The sequence below is a fragment of the Balearica regulorum genome, chromosome 2 (assembly GCF_011004875.1).
Source record: "Balearica regulorum gibbericeps isolate bBalReg1 chromosome 2, bBalReg1.pri, whole genome shotgun sequence".
NCBI classification, from domain to species: Eukaryota; Metazoa; Chordata; class Aves; order Gruiformes; family Gruidae; genus Balearica; species Balearica regulorum.
In genome coordinates, this window is record NC_046185.1 from 162,953,613 (window position 1) to 162,971,518 (window position 17,906).

The 17,906-nt window shown below is 48.6% G+C and overlaps 1 protein-coding gene across 2 annotated transcripts in view; it reads right to left on the reverse strand.

Annotated features, from left to right (window-relative positions):
* The window catches only part of VILL (villin like), a 36,683-nt gene extending 28,716 nt beyond the window's left edge, over positions 1-7,967 (reverse strand). The window contains exon 1 of one of the 2 annotated variants that reach the window (XM_075746761.1): positions 7,751-7,967. The gene's annotated coding sequence lies outside the window, so the exon portion shown is untranslated. The remainder of the gene's footprint in view (positions 1-7,750) is intronic. The other variant, XM_075746762.1, reaches the window with a different exon arrangement.
* Between the last annotated feature and the right edge of the window lie 9,939 nt (positions 7,968-17,906).

Below are 17,906 nucleotides of genomic sequence, written 5' to 3' on the forward strand. Positions count from 1 at the left end.
AGCTCCTATCCTCTTGCACAATAACAGGAAGGGTTGCAGTCAAAGAAGCTGAATCGCATTCCCTGTGTTGGATGTGCTGGGACATGGTGATGAAGCAGGGAATGGGATATGTGTTTTGGGGTGAGACAAAAGAGGGAAAAGTACAGCTTGGCTCACCCTCCTCCTCCAGGTCCCATGAGGTCCAGGTTCAGGAGCTCGGTGTGACCAGTGTGCCAAGGAGAGGGTTCTGCACAGACGCACCCGGCTGACCACAGAGAGCACTTCAGCCTTCCTGGAAAGAGCTGTTGCCTGGCAGCTAAAATTACATACAACAGGCCTTGAAATAAGATGCTATTTCTGATCACGGTGGGCAATTAAATACTGGAACAGCTTATTAGGGAAGCTGGCAGGCTCGCCTTTACTTAATGTCTTTGAAATGAGATGGCTAAATGGCCGGGGTGTGCTATATGGGCTTGGCTCCTCGGGGGTCTGTGAGCGTGAGCCCCTGTTCAGGTGCTGCACCTTCAGCAAGCTGCACTTTCCCATTGGTCTGGCATTAAGGCAATAACATGGATTGATCCTCACGCTTCAGGGCTTCACCCAGACACCTCCATAGGTCAGGAAAGATCCTCTATCCATGCTACCAAATCATCTGGGTGGATCATGAAAGGAGTTGAAGGGCTTTTTTAGTCTTCTCTTAAGTAGAGATGGATCAAAACTTGAGATGGGGCATCAAACAGGATGAACTAAGATTGTGAAGAAGCTTCTTGCTCACCTTCTCAGTACCTGGCTCTGGAGCTAAGAAGGGACTTCACTGGGTTCAGATGGGCAGGTTTTCCCTTTCTCCACAAATAGCTGCCAGGGATCATCAGATCATGTCTCATCCAAACAGCTACCTGCCATCACAGGCAGCTGCTCTGTTCATGGGGCAAGGGCTGCGATGCTGAGGACTGAGATGCTGAAGTCTGTTCAGTGTTAATGTGAGCGAAGATTTAAGGGCTTGGGATGAAGGGGAGAATTACTGAGATGATTTTATGTTCTTGATGGCCTTCCAAACTGGAAGTGCTCTATACCCCAAGAGAGGTTTGAATTCCCTGTTCAGTAAATTCAAAGGACACACAAACCTTGATCTACCTTGCCAAGAAATTTCTAAGGTTCTGCATGAGCGATAAGCAGTTTGCCCTGTCTGACAAAAGCTGACCAGTCTCCCCAGGACCTAGTTGCTGTCTCTTGACCCCTGCAAATTTACTCCATCTCCAACCACCGTCCCAGGCATTACCAAGCAGCAGATGTTCATCTTAGTGTGCCTTCCTATAACCTGTGTCTTCACTCCCTGTCCATTTCTGGCATCTCTTACTTAGTAGCTTACACAGTCTTTCCGAGAAACCCACTGATGCTGTGAGCCTTTACCTTTCAGCCCCCCGTAAGCCACATACAGTTGGGCTTTGCATTAATTCTCCAAACTTACCATTGCTCCTTACTTAAAAGGAAGGGCCACAAGGAAATACTAGGTTACTGGGAAATAATCACCTTTCCAGTTGCAACAGCCCTCAATCTGTATCTCATCTGTCTCTTCAAATTCCTCAGAGGACATCTGATTTAGAAGGGCAGGCAACTCACGATATCTCCTTTGCCTTTCAATAGTCTCTGCAGCTGCCTCATTTCCACCTGCCATAAATTCTAGCTCAACACCTCACTCCATCCAGAAAATCATCTTGCTCATCTCTCCACACCTCTCTTTATGACCTCCTTTGTCCTCTCTATTTATCTCACTGCTGGTAGCATTCCAGCAGTCTGATGTTCAAGCAGATGGTCTTGGGAAACTGATTTGCAGGAGCAGATTTTTCCCAAACTGCTGCTATTTCTGAATCCTCTCTCTAAAATTTTAACAACTGACTATTTTTCCTGGGAACAGTAGAGCTGTATTGTCCCAGCAAACTTCTCAACAATGTAAGAACAATGTACGGACAATTAAATCAGAAAGCCTTAACACCAGGACAACTCCCAAGTCATGCAGTCTGAGTTTCCACATTCATCACGCTGGATGCAGAGCCCAGTGCTCAGCAGTGACTGGCACTGGGAAAGGGAGAACAAGTTGGCTGAACATGGGGGCTGGCAGTCCTTGCCTTGGCGTCCTAGGGAGAAGGTCAGAGCACCCACGCAGCTCTTCACTGACTGTTTTCCCAGGAAGTCCTTCTTCCCCAGGATGTCTTTGAAAGCACCAGGCTCTCCGAGGCAGGTAGCGTTTCTGTAGGGTGAGGGCAGCCCTGTTAGACTCAAAGATTTCAGAAGCAGCAGCAGAATCTGAGCTGCAGTAACTTCACCCTGAGATCAGTCCCAGTTGCCTGATAACGAACTCTTTTGGTGCAAACCCACCTCTCTCGGAAGATCCGTGAGAAAAAAAAACAGTGGCAGAAGAAGCTGTTAAAAGCCTTCCTTGTGCAAGCGCCTTGCAGCAGCGTTGCCCCTGGTATGGCATTATTTTCAAATAACAAAATGCAGCTTGGCTTATGCCTCCTTCAGAGGTATCCATTCCACCTCCGGCTCCTCATCGTGAGATTACTGAGTCAGTAACGGTACAGAGCCATCCCAAGGGAAAGGCGAGCAGGTAGTTTGCCAATTCATTATGAACAAATCTCTTCTTTCTTTCAGCTCTCTCCTCTGGTGAAAGGGAGAGATCACTGGCTCGGGACCAGCACTGCATCTGAAGGCAGGGCTTCGTGCCACAGTGAGACGCACACAGAAGGAAAACAAAGCTGAAGCCATTTTAATTTCTCTTCCTGGTTTCCAGAGAAGTGGTTGAGGTTAGAAACATTCATAGAATCTCCTAATTGCACAGAACCTCCAGGAAAAAAAGTTACAATCCTCACATCCGCATTTTAATGGTACAGGTAAGTAAAATGAGAGCTGAGACAACAGGGAGGAGAGCACCTGTGTTTGGTCACAGCTACAAGAGCTTCCTGAGCCCTGGGGAACACCTGCACTTCAAAAGCTTATGGGAAGGGTGTGACAGCTGGAAATTGAGGAGAGACCCTCAAAAGGAGGCATTTTCCCAGCTGAAACTGAGGAAAGGCCACTGTTTCATATGCAGGGTTAAAAGAGCCTGGAGGAAGGCTAGGAGAGGGGGTTAGAGGTTGGGATTCATCTACCCTCACTTGGATGCCTTAGTTTTAGGTGCTTAAATCTGAGGACTCCTCTCGCCAGGTGGTTCACCTCATCCTGACATTGGCTCTAGGGCAGATCTGGTGACTCTCAGTCAGGAGGGTCCTACTGTCCCCTTGGCCCATGGAGAAAACCCCGGGGGGACAGCCCAGCTTGCCACGCTGCACGTCACCTCTCTCAGAGCACGGGAGCTCAGTCCCACCCACTGTGCTCCGAGACCCTGCCAGATCTGTCAGTGGGAACCGAGCCAAATACTGTAAATAAAACTACAGTTAAACCCAAGCACCTGTGCCCACCTGGCCAATCCTTCTCAAAAAAACAAGTCTAAGCATTATGATTTTTGCTACCGCATATAACAAGTTTATATTTATTGTAAGAATGTGTATGCATCTGTGTACACACATGTATGTGTACAAGATAAAGAACAGGTTTTCCCTGGTGCACAGTTTAACTAGTGCAGTTGAACAAGCCCTTGCTGTCAGGCTCTTTGTTTGATGGTCATGGAGCAGGGGTGCTGGTCTGCCTCACTCAGACCAGCTGGAGAACCGGTTCACAGAGCATTGGCTTCCCAGTGGAAAGCAGCAAGGTTAATAGTAACTATCAAAAGGAAGGGACCATTCCAGTTTTGCTCCAGTTCGGACCTGCAAGCGTCACATTAAACTGGGGAAGAGAAATCCAGGACTTCTGGTAAAAAAACAGGTTTACATTTCAGATTGCAAATGAAATGACTTGGACCTAAGCGTGGTGCTCTGTAGGTGACTGCATTTCCATCACTGGCCTGATGAGATGCAACCCATTTATTCAAGGGGATGGTTTGTCTCATGCTGCAAGGGCAAGCTTGCCCCTTGTGTATGTTGGATGACACACATCTGCTGAAAGACACCTAAATGAGTCAAAACAAGTAGGTACCAACAAACCCAACCCAGGCTTCCACATTTAAGGATGGAGTGCTGAGTCAAGGTGTGAGTTACCTTATATGAGCTTTAAGGTCTTTGAAACACAGTCAGACCTCCACAGGATCTTCTCCCAAGGGAACACCAGCAACACTTGTCTTTTTGGTACCAGTCACCCATACTAGCGTTATTCTCTAAGCTTGCCTGAAACCAGAGAGACATTCAGCACTACATACGGAGTGTGTTTATCAGTTTCATCCAGCTCTTGCAACTCAGGGTGGGCTGCGGGGTCACTCTGGGTCCTCCTGTGACTTCATGGGTGCCACTCAGTCTCCACCTGCATCTCCTCCTTGAGTGATTGCCCCTTGAAGAGCACCATCCCACCCTCAAGAGAACCTGTGGTTGTGTCTCCTCCCTGAGATGGCTTTGGGTGGCTATTCTCTGTTGTGGTAGGAAAGGGGTCCAGGGAGACAACGGGGAAAATGGAGATGGGGTGGATTACTGGGAATGTGGGGCAGAAGGACATGGGGCAATAAGGAGGCGTAACTTTGCCCCTGTGATATTATGTGCTGCATGATGGATGGCGTTGGTGCATCACAATTTTGTGAGCTAAACCCCGTGCTGCCCAGCTCTGGGGCTCCTGCCCACCTGAGCACAGCTGTCACTGACACAGCACAGCAAGGACCCACAGGGCCATACGTCTGGCACTCGCTTGGCATAAAAAGCGAAACCCAGCCCATGCAGGACCGCAGCACGCAAACGCAAGAAGAGCATGCAATCCCCTTTTGGCAGAAATGAAGGCCAGCTTTGAGAGAGTAGCACGTCAACTGCAAAAAGCCAAATGAATAAAACATCCCTGCAAATACTGCAAACAGCTTTAGAAAGAGTCATTCAGTCTGGACCGCCTTTTGCACCCAGAGCTGCCAATGGGAGTTTTGTCTGAGCACAGGGAAGGGAACCAGGCATCTGAAAGACTGGGATGGGTGGGATTTGCTCAGACCCAGGCAGCTATTTCATAGACAGCAACACAGTACAGCAATTCAGGCTCCAGCACCCTCCTAGAAGGAAGGTGAGTGTCTCAATAGTCTCTATCACCCTAAAAGGAATATGATGTCTAGCGCTGCATGCTTCTTACCCTGTTTAGCGTTTTTTCTAAAAGCAGTTTTAAATAAAGGGCCAGACAGAAACCTATTCTTTCATCTCAGACATGGCAACAGGACATTTTTAGGTAGAAAAGGTCAGCTGCTCTGAATAGCTCATTGCACAGGAACTGCCCAGGATGGAGCTCAACCATGCAATTTAGCATCCCCTATGTCTCATGTCTTTGACATGGATATGAGGAAATAACAAGTTTCACCGTTACTCTACCCAGCTCTGCCTCAGATAACCATGAATAGGCTCAGATAAAGACAGATAACAAATGGTAGGATTTCCTTTTCAAGCAGAGGTCCTTAGAAATCAAGGCAACTGAAGCAAATGCACATCATCCGACACTGGAAATTAATATTACATCTCAGAGGACTTTTCAGACTGAGGGATACCCAAGACTTAGTGATAATATTCACCCCTTTCTGCATGCCTTTTACACCCAGAATGGGTGGAAATACAGTGGGAATGTATAATCATCCAGGATAAATCATCATTAGGCCCATTTTCAGGGTTCTATTATGTGGAAAGGGAGAGCATGAGACGAGAGGTTTTAATGAGTCGTAGGAGCGTGTATCCCCTTGTGACTATACAATCTGTTTCTCTGAAGGGCCAACAGATGCTGAAGAATATAAGTGAATAAACAAAGAGCTAGCGTAGAGGTATTTGGGGGGGGTGGTGTGTCCACATTGGACTCCTTCCTTGTGCAGCTGGACATTTCATACGCAGGAAGCCCAACCTGTGGATTTGTGTCAGTCCAGAGTGAACTTCAGAAGGCTGCCAAAGAGCCCATTCCCTGTGACAAAGGAGGGACCTTGAGGAGGGGTGGTGGTGGCACGTGCATTCCCCAGGGGTGGCTGGGCCGGGTAGCACAAAAGTAGCACAAAGGCTTTCACTGTGCCCTGAGCTCCCCTTCGCTGCACTGGGCATTTCAGGGCTCTGCTTCCAAGTGGGCTACCATGTATTTAGCTCTATTAAAAACGAGGGAAGGCTTTTGGTCCAGCAGGACGTGCCTGGCATAGAGCAGAGCCCCAGCATCTTCCAAGCATGGGGCAGGTGTCTGAGCTGGTCTCCTCCTCGTCTGGGGACGAATGACCACAGCATGGGTGGTGCTGGAGGACCAGGCTTCAGGACAGATCCAGTCTGAAGTCACAGAGTCCATGGTACACCTCCTCCATGTCACATGTCCCACACCTCCCTGGGAGGTCCAGAGCAGAAAAGGTAACCACCTCCATGTTTAAAGTCCAGAAGAACTTGCACAGCTCCATGGAAAAGATCAGGAGACACTGTGAGCATCCTTAGCATCCCTGGCTATGCAAGAGCAGGGATTTATCATCTCAACCTAACTGGGAGTCCCAAGAAACACGGGAAGGCAGGAGACCAGGTGACACTGTTTGTGGCCATGGCATGAAACCTTTGCTCCCAGCTGGGAGACCTTGGCAGCTGTTGCCACAAAGTCATGCCTAGGAAATAAGGTCATGTGTCCCCCAATGGGGAGGGAGCTGGAGAAGGAAAAGGGCGGCATTTTCGTGCAGGGAGGAGGAGGAGGGGAGGCTCACCTGGCTCTGACAGGAGGAAGGAAAGGAAAGATGGTCAGGGCTTTCCTGCTCTGCACCGTGCTGGCTACTGTCTGTCCTTGCATTTGCTTCCACCCAGCATCTTGGCCCAGGAGGCAAGGAATGGTAAAACCCCGTAGAAAAGGAAGGCTGATGGTGTTTGATCGTCTAATCTCTGTTTTGCAGGCTCTAATCTGCCCATTTAGCGGCAGCATGTAAAGAGCACCTGGATGATTCACCATCTAAGTGCTGCTCTGGTGGGGCCAGTTTGCTTCAGCTGTTTTAACATTTGTTTACGTCTGTGCTAGGGTAGCCTTGAATAAGTGTGAACCTCCCACGGACACTAATTCATATCGGTTCTCCTTTGTGTTAAATATTTATGTTCTTAATAGGCACGCCTAAGAAAAATACTGGCAAGTAAGCCTGCAGCTCAACTCCATTACAACTCAATTTTATCTCAGTGCAATTTGCATCTCAAATGAACAGGATGAGAAAACACTCTGTACTTATAGAGGAAAACAGCCCAGCAATTCAGCCATTCAGATCTATCGACTGGAGGACAAGAAGACCTATCCATGAGAACTTCCAATGACTTTGTGTCAGTGCCTGGACCCATAAACACGCTGCAAAGGCAGGTGAGCTTTAAGCAAATCCCCATGGCAGCAAAGCATAAAACAAACCAGGCCAAAACAAAATGCTGTTAATTGCTTGTTGCATGAAATCAAAGCCAGTCTGTGCAGAAAGCTAAACAAAAAGCCTGTGTCCTCGGAGCTGATATGTAGCCTGGACGGGTTCTCGGTGAGCTGAGATAGCTGCTTGCTCCAACCCCAAACAGTGCAAATCAGGATGGGCTCATTGTTTTCAGTAAAGACATCCTGTCTTACAGCAGGTGAGAAATTTTTTTAAAAAATTGGGGTTTTTTTGTTCGTTTCTTACTATCCCACAGAACAAAAGTCATTAAACAGTTCTGGTCTTTAGAAATAAAACTAAGAGGGGTGCAGGGAAGTTGCCTACCTTGCTGGAAAGCGTGCGGTGTCCTTGCCAGTCTCCCTTCTCTGCCCAACCCAGCGCCTTCTCTCCTCTTTGGTGAGCTAGTTTCAAGGCACTTTTGTTTGCTGTTCTCCTACCTTGTCAGCTCGGGAACAGCAGTGTTCGGTAATTCAATCCTCTACTTAACCGCAGAGACACTCCTACTCAGAGATCACACCCATTCCCAAGCTCACGGAGGGACAAAGAGGGAGCCAGTATGAGAGAGTTTCAACCAACTTACTGTTTGCGTCAAATATCCACCAGCCCTGCATTCACGGAGCAATGACGATTAAGTGCTGCTTTAATTAGAAACCTGTTTTGTCCAGATTTAAAAGGGCAGGGGAGGTTCCTTCACCCCCCCCCTTCTCTGTCTGTGCTGGACAAAGCGAGGTGCGGTGCTGCTCAGCGCCACATTAATGCTTGGGTCCCAAGAGTCCCAGCTCCGGTCCCTGACTCTGTCCCAAAATTTGGCAGACCCAGTCCAAGGGGAGAGGTGTTCTCGGCAGACAGCCTGCTCCCGCGGTCCCTGCGAGGCCGAGCTGCGTCTCGCTGTGCTGGCAGGCTGGAGCCCTGGGTGTGTTGCAGCCCAGGGTGATGGGGAGCAGGGGTGAGGATTGCTGTCGGGATTACCGGCTGAAATGGGAATGTAATGGAGCATTGGAATGTGCTGCCCTCCCAGGAGAAATGTAATGATAAACCAGAAAACCCCAGAGAAGCTGGCAGTATTTGCAGTCGCCACCCTCTGCAGCGGAAACTTGCGTCTGTGGATACTCGTAGTGATATCATAGCTTATCGTTAAGAAAAAAGTATCTGCAAAGGGCAGCTGTAATATGCAGCTACCCTCTCTGAAAGCTGCCCTGATGCTACCGGCTGTGGGTGACCTGAAAACAAACCGTCTCCTCTCAGTCCCAGCTGCTCCTGCCTGGTATCTGCATGGTGCTGCTTGCTGCCAGTGGAGGGAACATCCCTCACTGGAGAGGGATGGAGGTACCACTTCTTACCCCACCATCACTGGGCAGCTCTGCCTTTGGGGGAACCCAGGACTGCATCCAGCTGGTTTTGGGTATCTTCAAGATGGAGACTACATGACCTCTCTGGACTGGGAACCATCCAAGTCCTTCCTTTCCAACACATCAAGCTTCCCTTGCCATGTCCTTAATTTTTTAGATTAACCCACATGAACTGAAAGTAGATATGGATCAGCTCATCAGCTAAACCATGTATCAGAATAGGTTTAAACCAACACAGTTTCCACAGATCTAGTCCGCTGACCCCAAAGGACATCCAATGGGAAGAGCACCCAAAATATCCATGACATTAACTACAGACTGGTGTACCACTAATCACAGCTGCAAATCAGGGCATGGGTTGAACCTGCACATTCAGCCTGCATGTGCTCATATCTGAGAGGAACACTGCAGAGATCTTAGTTTCATGGTTGAAGATGCAAAAAAGACTCTTAGCAAGCAATTTATCCCTTAATGACAGCAGGCTACAGCTCATAAAACCCATAACAGCCTTTGCCTTTCATTTTTTGTTCTTTTCATTTCATCATGATGTCTTCCTCTGCTGTAAGGAGCTGAGAAACCATGTTTTGGGTCTTCCTCTAGTCCACAGGAGATGGGGACCTGCAGCACAGTCTGCTTGTATCATTGGAGTCAACCCCAAGCCCACTGCTGGCCCAGCGGTGAGGATCATACACCAGCAGCTCTGGTGGGAGGCATTAGAAGCTGAGGCGAGGACATCTGGAGACCACAGAGGATTGGCACCAAACTCCATTGTGCCCTGGCTCCCGTTTTGCCAAGTGAAGTCCTTATCCCCAGAACCACGGGTTTAATTAATAGCTGCTATGTGTCTGGGTCCTTTTCAGTGCTGATACATGCTGATGTAAACCAACCTGTTTCCGTGGCTGCGGCTACATGAATTTGAGCTCTGGGATGAAGCATGTCATTCCTATACACACAACTTTGGTAATGCACAACAGGCTCATGCACAGGAGATGTTTGTGAAAAAGTAGTAAATAATCCTGGTGAGCTTTAAGGAGCCCAAATCTGTAGAAATATATGTAAAGCGGTTTAGAACAGTCAATGCCGAAGTAAAAGAAAATGTTTGTCATAAAACATGGGCTCATTTAGTGCTGAGCTGTAGGCACTTTTGCTTCCTGCTAATTCTGATCATGCCATGGGGTTATAGAGCAGAAAACATTATTTCCGAGCAGTTTAACTCAGTACTGGTGCAAAACAGAATTGCCTGACTTTCATAACTGAAATATGATCTGTGAAGTTCTTGTTCCAGTTATTTTTCCCATGTGCACAACCTGATGCACTCATATTCTGGTCCTAAGCTTTGACTCAGTATTCCCAGAGCTCAAAGACCTTGTGGTTTAAATTGTTTTTCATGCAAACAGATGGCAGATGAGGCTGTTTGCAGTGTCCCGATGCAAGCCTAAGACACTGAAGACATTGTCAAAGATTGATGCTGGGGTAAATCAAAAGCTGCTGGGAGGAAGACTCTGCTGAAGTGCAAAATCAAGGTTTGGCAGTGTAATGGCCCACATCTGCCTCAGCCTTGACCATCCCACATGCCTGTGGACAAGGTTAACATTGTACATGGGGAAACAGGCTCTGCCAAGGATGTATTTGCAAAATGACACGTTGCAAAGGTATTTCCACCCTGCTTTTGGATATGCAGCTCCAGGAGGAAGAGGGAAGGGCCAAACCCTGCAGATGAGATAACATGGCAGGGGCCTCACGCTTTGAAAAGCAAGGGAAGGAGGCAAAAACCTCCACAAGCTGCTCAAGAGACCAGTGCAGAGATCCATCGCTACTTATGTGAAGCTAAATATCCTGACTTGTAGCAGCCAAAGCATTGCAAGAATTTCTGAGAACATTACAGGAGAGCTTTCCTTGACCCACAACCAAAGCATGTGACATTTTACTACACATTCCTCATGTAGCCTCGCTCAGGCACTTATCTGCCCTACAGAATCATCATACCCAAATGAAAAACTACATAGTGCCTCTTATAGGCAGATCCCTATGGATCTGATAGAGGAGGATGGGGTTATAATTTACTGCTCCCCCATCTGCTGTGCTCCTGGGTATGGGGGAAAAAAGATGAGAAAGCAGTACATACACGTGTATATTGACCATAAGACATGCGAGGACCTCGCTCGTTGGGGCTTATAACTTGCTGAAGCAAAAGACCCCCCAAGAAATACATCTCAGCCAGCCATGGCACCTAAGCCTTCAGCAAGGCAGGGATGACTGGCATGCCTGAGCACCAGCCTCAGGGTTTGGCCCAGCTGCCTACAAGGGGAGTTTTGATGCAGAAAAGTGAACACAGCTTTGCTCTTTGGCCTGGCGGGCTCAGACCGGCAGAGATCAGGGCTTCACGTGGCTTCACTGCCCTTCATAGGGCAGTGCTCTGCAAGCACCAGCTGACCAGGCAGCACAGAGCTGCCTCTGACGGGTAATGGTGTGCAGGTTAATGGTTAACAGCAGCAAATGGAAATGTCTTGGGACAGGGGAAGGTGCCCGGGCACCAGGGTGAGGAGTGCTCCTGCGCTGCAGTGCCATCGTGCAAGGCTGTGCTGCGCAAATGGAGACACGATTGTCTGGAGCTACAGGGAGTCGTTGCATCCTCCTCTGGTAGGCTCATGTCAGTCGATGGCTCTCAGCACACAGAGATGCTGTAAACGAGCCCTTTCAGCACAGCTCTTGGGCAACGCTGTGCACGGAGCTGTGCGAATGGTGGATCTTGAAAGGCAGGGGCAGGGTGGGCCAAATCCTCTTCTCCCAGTTCCGAAGAAAGGAGTGGCCTTGGCAAGCCAAGGCACAAGGGTAAATGCTGATTTCAGGCAGGAATATCTTTGGTGAGAGCTCTAGAGATGCAGTTTGTCTCCCTGGAGCCAACAGCTTGCAGCAGGTTAAGACAGGAGCAGTTTCTCTGGTACAGGAGTTACAACATTGAGGCAGAAGAAACCTGTACCTGCTGCTCCAATTTATTACTTGGCAATTTTAGTGCAAAACCCATTTTAAGCCAGCTATGCTGGGCTGTGAACTGGGGATATGAGGCTCATGTTTCCTCAGGCTTATGGGAAAATGTACCCTCCCCTGCAAAAGAAAAGGAGAGAGGGGGTCGGAGATGATGATGTCTTGTAGCATCACAGCAAGGTCTGCCAGGGCTTCTGGTCAGTCTTGAACCCCTCTTCTATGTCCTAAAATGCCTATAACCCATCCTTGAAGGTGGGAGGCACAACTCTCTGCTAGCAAGGAGAAATACCTCTGTGAATATAACTGCACTGACTATAGTGATGGGATATAACAACACTGATGGAAATGGCCATACCATGCCAGACCTCCCTTGGTCTTTCTGCATGAGTTCTGGCTGCTTCTAAAAGCTTTGCAGAGTGACATACTGCAGCGTATTTTCTTTTCCAAAATTACATTTAGGGGAATGCCAAGGAAAATCCTCAGGGAGGCTGTTTCTTCCAGCCTCCTTCTGGTGAACGACTCCTGCCTTGGAGCAAAAGAGCTACCATCACCTGTGGGGAGGTTAATCTGCAACTGGCCCTGGCACGGTGTCGGCGGGGAGGTGGTAATCTCCAGGGGCGGCTGGCTGTGCCTGTGTGCACTGTGGGCGTGGGTTCCTCTGCATGCCTCTCCGTTTGCTCTTGCACCCCACCGCCAAGAATTAGCAGGTGCAGTGAGAAAACAGGATAGCCGAGGTAGGACCGTGACGTGGCATGGGCAAACACCAGTCCTGGCTGCCGTCCAGACAGAGGAGGAATGCGGCACAGGGGCCCCAGTTCGTATCCGGATGTATAGAGATTGTTCTTTTATCTGGGGAGACTTCTAGAAGGACCCAAGTCCCCCAGATCCATCACCCCAAGATCGCTGTCAAACTCCACTCTTAACGCTGATGCCAGAGTTTGGGCAGCTGATGTTCCTTGGGTTATTGGATGACTGCTAGGATAAATGAGTTTTGTGCTAGAAAAACTTAATTTGCTACTACTTCAGAAAATTAGCCTGCTTTTCCAGAACGCCAGAAAGCTTTAGGGAAGTAACAGCTGGCAATGAAGACTCAGCCGGATTTGGTCCTTTAGGTAAAGAGGTGGAGAGTCTAATGGGGTGAGCTTTAAGGCAATGACGTAGTGGACTTCACAGAGTCTAACCATGGGGAACGACATGCAGGAAAATGAAACTATTGTGTTCCTGTTCCTGAATGTTTTGCTCCTTTTTACATAAGCCACAACCAGCTGAGCTGAGGATCCAGACTCTCAGCTGCTACTTACTGTTAATAAATTACAGTTGACTTCTAGAGACCTTAAATCCTGATTCAGTCCTTTGCAAAGCAGATGTAGATGATTTACAGACTTAATACCAGGGTAAGGCATCGTGGGAGCCCTGCACTGAGATGTTCACCTGTCTCATGTCTATCTGAAGACAGAAGCAGGGATTATCAGTTGCTGTTACAGGGATGATACCAGGGAGATGGATAAGGTTTCCCAACCAGCATCACTGCAGGAATGGGTTAGTAAAGACAGGAACAAACCCAGATCACCCAAGCACCAGCCTGGCAACTTGGTAACGAGGACCAACCTCCTCCTGAGCATCCTGTCATCACCCTGTCCTTAGTCCTCAGCCATGGTACGGAGCAGATGTTTCCCCTAGGTAGGGCAGCACATATACCTTGAAGAGGAAGACAATAAGACAATAAAGAGAGGAAGAAAAAAAGCAGAGAGGATCAGTAAAAACAAACATCCCTATAAACAGGGCGGTTTTGCAAATTGCTGTACGGATAGTTTCGGAGTTTCACAAAACCTCAAGGGCTCTCTCAGCCCTAATGAAAACCTTATGAAACCCAGCAAATTCCAGCACGCTTTGGTCAGGGTCATCAAGCAGAGCCTCTGCTATTTCCAGAGTCAGCTGAATCCGGCAGAAAGGAGACATTTCGCAGAAAAGGCTGCACAGGCAGGGGAGGTTCAGCTGGTTAATGGGTGTGCGAACCTGGCAAAGGTTATCCCGCGGCAGCCCTTGGGCAGCAGAGGAGTAACTCGGTTGTGCCATGGTGATGACACCCCCTGAGGTTCAGGCTCCTTGGGACTGTCCTTTCATGGAAATCACACCACAAACAAGCAAGATGAAGGATTAACGTCTTGTTCTCACCTGGGAGCTGAAGTGAACAGAGGTTATTTGTGACTTTTTGGACAAGATTACATGGGAAGTACGCACAAGGACCAGAAAGTTGACTCAGGTCCCCAACAGCTCCCTTTTGCCCTGCAGGAGATGTGACCTGTGTTTTTCTCCCATGGGATACAAGGCTGGTCCTTTACACCCAGTGAAACCATGTGGTCCCAATGGTTCTAATGTGAGTTAGGATCACTGGACGCTGAAAGGTGTACTTGCAGGACATGCTGTCTTTCTGGGGAAGGCTGCTGGAGCTCTCACCCTTGCTATTTTTTTTAGCATTCAGGCAGACCAACAGTTTCATAACTGTGGGAAACCTGATCGCTCACATTGGTGACTGTACCTGAGTGCCCACACAATAACTCCACCCTCCCTTGCAAACTTAATTTTTAACCCGTCTCATTTCAGTGACCGGCTGCACGTGTGACTACAGAAAGTCACTCTCTGCTGAGGGCTGGGGTGGGAGATGTAATCCCCAAGCCCTGCCCTGCTGCCAACACACAGCAACCTCCCTCACAAAATCAGTGTCATAGCAGCTGCCAGTCTTATTTAAATTGTGGTGCCCAGACATGGTGAGTGTGGGAGATGTCCATGTGGTCATGTCAGATGGGAACTGTGCCCTGGGAGAGGCAGCTAGGAGAGGATCTGGATTTTTTTCTGGGATTTTGGGGGTTTGTTTCCCAAATCTTCCCCTGAAATAGAAAAAACTTTTCCCAGCACAGGTAGTCTGGTAGCTGAGCTGAGTTTATCAACTCCTGTTGTTCACATCTGCTCAATGGAGCTAATGAATTTCAAATCTTAGGAGGTAAAGGGGTGCAAGGACAAACCATGCAAGCTGCTGAGCCCCAACACCTGCAGGCAGAGCCAGGATCATGCCTACAGGACTCAGGGTACAGCAGGTAGCCGGGGCTGGGGCTGGCCAAACGGTGAGATATTGTTTGCAGGAATGCAGCCCTGCCTGTGCCAACCAGGAAGCAGCAAGAAAAATCAGTCACCCTAAAGGCTGAAAAATTGTCATCCTGCTACATGTTGTCCCTCCCTGTTTTTCACCGTCCCCAAAGGGTCTATGCTTGACTTTTGGTCCATTACCCCCACACACCAGACCTTGGTCACGTCACGCTGCTGGAAGGAGCTCCAGTACTGCTGTGAGCATGAGAAGGGCACTGATACTCATCACAGCCTTGGTTCAGCTGATGAACAAAGATCGGGCACTTTTCTGGGTGCTGTACACACTTCCCCTTCTGCATGTCATCTCCACCTACTTCTTATAGACCAGTCCAAGGATCACAAGTAGGAGACCACATGCTGGGTGGGCTGGAGTGGGCTGGGTTAACTAGGACTCACAGAACTTCTCAAAAATGGAAGATGAAGGGCTATTTGAGGGGAACAACTTGATTTGTATTATTACAGCTTTTCAATGATTGAAGAATTCATGCAGCCACTTTTAGGCAACATCACAGTCCAGAGAGTTAAGTTGCCTTATCAGAAATGATCTGTAGAAAGCCAAAGCCAGAGCTGAAACCCAAGGCTCTTGTATCTCCTATACTGCCCGCTGGGCCATATGTCCTACTGTGTTGCATTTGTAGCCAAAAGGCTGGCTACAACCTAGGTGCCAACAAGCAATGGTGTCCCCCAGCCACCATCAATCTCTGCATGAGAGGCCAGTGAGGAACCATGGTGCTCCCCAAAACCCTCTCATTTTCAGGAAAAACCTCATCCTGAGGCTGATACACCCAGTTCCTCCCGAGAGCCTTTCAGTGATTAATCCGTGCAAACACCGACCCTGCCTGCCATTAAGGGGTCAGAGCAGTGACACCAGCGAGGAGCTCACATGAGTCAAGAGCCTTTTCCCGGGCAGTTCTGTTTACCATGTTCGAACACTAAACAAGAAACCTGCGATACTTCTGCGTGGGACAGGACTCTTTCTAATACAAGTGAGAGGTCATGCTTGGGGCATCCTTGTGCCGCTCTCCAACAGAATTTGGCCAGTTTAGTGTTTCTCCTTCCTATGATTCCTGGCTTTTTTGAACAGCAGCACTCATGTAAAAAGCCCATCCTGCAAAGGGCAATATTATCTTTGCAATTTTTGGCACAAAGGCAAAACTTCAGAAGTCACAGAACTGCCTCCCTTATGCCCAGGGCTTGGTTTATTTGGATTAAGCATATTATCCAACAGAGCGAATGGACACCGGCTCTATCCGTAGGCATCTGCACAATGCAACGAGCAATTTCACATCTTACCAAAACTGCTTGGGGACAAATGATAACGAGATCCCAAGGACATTGCCATGCACGTGATTGCACTGACATGCACTCACACATGGGCTTTCCGGCTGTGTTTGCATGGGTTTTGCCTCGCCTGGAGTCAGAAGCATCGCTCCCTTTGCAAACAGGGAGGAGGAGGAGGGTGATACTGAAGTTCACCAGCCCAGGGAGGAGGAAAGGGCAGGGCACTCGCACCCCAAGCAGGAAGCGAGTCCTGGCCCTCGGAGCAGATCTGCTGCACCCACCTTTGGTTTTAGGATGTTTTCTCTCCTCAGCAAGGATCTGGATGAGACCCGGACTCTACTCAAAGATTTACTGGGGAGGACTTTTCCAGACCACATTCCTTCCGCACAGAAATCCAGCTCCAGAAGAGCGTTTTGGGAGACAACCACAAACGATGCCTCCAGGGTTACATTCCTGGAGGATGGTGGATGAATCATTTTCCATTCTCACAAGGGAAAAGCCCATCTCGAATGCACTGAAGGTCAGGAACCACTGCAGAGAGAGGATTTGAACAGGATGGACTGGTTTCCAGGTTTCAGGCGGTGCGAGTGAAGCCGAAGGAGAGCAGCGAGCACAGAGTGATGTGCCTGTTTGCACATCTCTGCCAGTCACGGCAGCTGCAGCCTTTGCTTCCTTGGCGGGAGGCTGCATGCAGCACAGGGATTGCTGCTCTGATAACCTGCCCGGGGAGCAAAGGATCTGCCATTTAAAAGTGTTGCAATTTGCGTGTAGGAAGTGCATGGTCCAGAGTTGCTTTTTTTGCATGAATGACTGACAAATTAGATTTCACAGGAACATTTTTCACTTTACACAGAAAGTGGCGATTATTCAATAAAAACCCACACTCCAGCTCTCAGTCATTTCAGCCAAACTCCAAAACGCTTCAAATCTCTGATGATGCAGACTTGAAGCTATTTCCTTACATCCCCTTTCTCCTCTCCTAAACCAGCCTTCTCAGCTGGATTACACTTCCCAAAGACGCCTCTAATGCTGCTTCACGGGGGTGCTTTGCACCTCACGCTTCCTGAAAGCAAAGCAGCAGCGGATAAAGCACCCTGCCTGGCCACTGGAAGGTTTCACATTTGCTTTTGAAGATGAGTCCAGATGCATTCATGCCAGAAAATCCCAGCTGTGTACCTACAGAAATGCACAGTGCCTTGTGGTCCCAGAGATGCTGGGGTGGTCAAGGGAAAGAAGCATCATCCACAGCATGGTGATGGTGGCAGGGTGCATGCTATGTTTGTCCAGATAAGGGGTGTCCCCACTTACACAAGGGAAATACAAAGTGTGAAGGATCCTGAAAAGGCCACACAGCTCATGCCTGGCCATGTTTGGAGTCTGCAGACTCGTATGCTGCCAGGGTCTGGTGGTTGGATTTGTTGTTCAATACCTCCACTAAAGGTATCCTGCCTCAGCATTTGTGTTAGAGTAGAATAGAATAGAATAGAACAGAACAGAGTATTTCAGTTGGAAGGGACCTACAACAATCATCTAATCCAACTGCATCATACACCCTTATAGCTAGGACACAGCTGCATGGTAGTCCTAAACGCATTGCTGAGATCTTTCTTTTAGTTAAAAAAGAAGCCATCTTCTAGACATGACACAAATCTAACATCTTGCTGAAAAACAGGCATTCATCCTGACAACTAACCTTCTCTCTCCTCTATAACCTCTCTGCG